This window comes from Boleophthalmus pectinirostris, unplaced genomic scaffold (assembly GCF_026225935.1).
Source record: "Boleophthalmus pectinirostris isolate CB_2022bp ecotype Guang Dong unplaced genomic scaffold, ASM2622593v1 HiC_scaffold_3, whole genome shotgun sequence".
Lineage (NCBI taxonomy): Eukaryota > Metazoa > Chordata > Actinopteri > Gobiiformes > Gobiidae > Boleophthalmus > Boleophthalmus pectinirostris.
The window spans coordinates 24,774,865-24,776,611 of record NW_026571299.1 but is presented as its reverse complement, the minus strand read 5'-3'; positions in this window follow the sequence as shown (position 1 = coordinate 24,776,611).

Genomic DNA, 1,747 nt, shown 5'->3' with positions numbered 1-1,747 from the left:
TTCTTGGTCTTGGGAGTTATGTTCTTTCTACATTTTGACAGTTCTTCCTGCAGGACATATAAGATAGAGCGGTAACCTAGCAACAGCAGCAATCAGCCAATCGCAGCACAGGACCGGGGACCATTAGAGACCATTACAGACTCCGAAATATCAGTGGACTGTTTAGAAAAGGCTGAAGGTGATATGCAAATGTGAAGAGACACTAGACGAGAAAGAATCTGGTGACCGAAAGAGGATGAAAATGACACAGTGAATCCACAACCACAGAAATCCGGTCTCTTAATAAATGTATAACGAACATTCAAGGCAGGAGCTGGTTTATATCTACAAAATAGTTTGACATGGACATAGTTTAATTGTCGCTTAGACTCAGACAAACTTTACTGAAAAAATATGATAATACATTCTAAATACACCGCAAAAATAACAAGAGACTGGTGTCAAATAAGGTTTTATAAATATATGTACAAGGAAAAGCAAAAATATAGAAATAGAGGTCATGAGGAGAAAGAGATGAAACAGTGACTGACGTGACACAGGGTTATATCTTACATAAAGGAGTCAACGGTGTAGAAAAGTGAGCTATATACAGAATGTTGAGTAAGAATAAAGTTCAATACAAATGATGAACCTTTGCTTATAATGAAAGTAATACTGGACAGGCTCATAAAAGCATATACAAATGTGAAGCGGCACTAGCCAATACTGCAATGGTGTCCAAACTTTTTTCATCAAGGGACACACACCTTCACACAGATGAAGCAGAGGGCCGATCGAGGGCTGTAGACTGGTGCTCAATACAGTGAATAATTGAAATATGTGCAGGTTAAATGGTCACAATTTTCTATAGCACGTTTTCACCTTCAAGGCAGTCAAAGCGCTTTACAACAAGGAACCACTCACCCATTCACACACCAGTGTACGCAGACACTATGGGCAAGGTGGGTTAAGTGTCTTGCCCAAGGACACAACGACAGCATTTATCTGTGGGAGCTGGAATCACACCAGCCAACCTGTGGGTCAGTGGATCTGACCACTCAACCTGTGATGTTTATGTCGAGAGCTGGATTTGAACCACCAACCTTCAGATGAGTGGGCAAATGCTCTACCAACTGAGCTACTGCCGCTATAAACACATTACAATGAGCCATCAGACTTTATTCACGCTAAGATCCTTAAAACCACACACTAAATATTCAATATTGGCTTTATCAAGGTAGATTTTCCAAAAACTTGCAATAAAAAGTTAATTTTTCATTGATGCAAGGTAGTTTGGGCCAAGTCTCCTGGAAGCCTGAGGGCCAAGAAAAATTTGTCTGAGGGCCACATTTGACCCACAGGTCATAGTTTGGACATGCCTGACATAGTGTTTTTTCTACAGTAAATATTTGAGAAGATATTTATTTTTGAATAGGAACAATGCACATGAATGAGCATCAGTATTAAAGAGCCCATATTTTCTGATGTTATAATGATGATCGTTCATCCTTCTATTTTCTGATGTTATAATTTTGTTTCCACTTGAAAAACTTAGCTGGAGTTGTGTTTTGTTTCATTCACACATGTTTAATACACAAACTCTGCAGATATAGGCTGAGTTATTTTCTCAAAACCAAAAACACTCTTGTGATGTCATATGGTAACACAGGAAGTGCTTCACCGTGTCTATACACTTCGACTAGTATCATTTGAACAATTTCAGCCTTGGAATTGCCAATCTCTAATGAAGTAAAGGTAAAATGAGCTG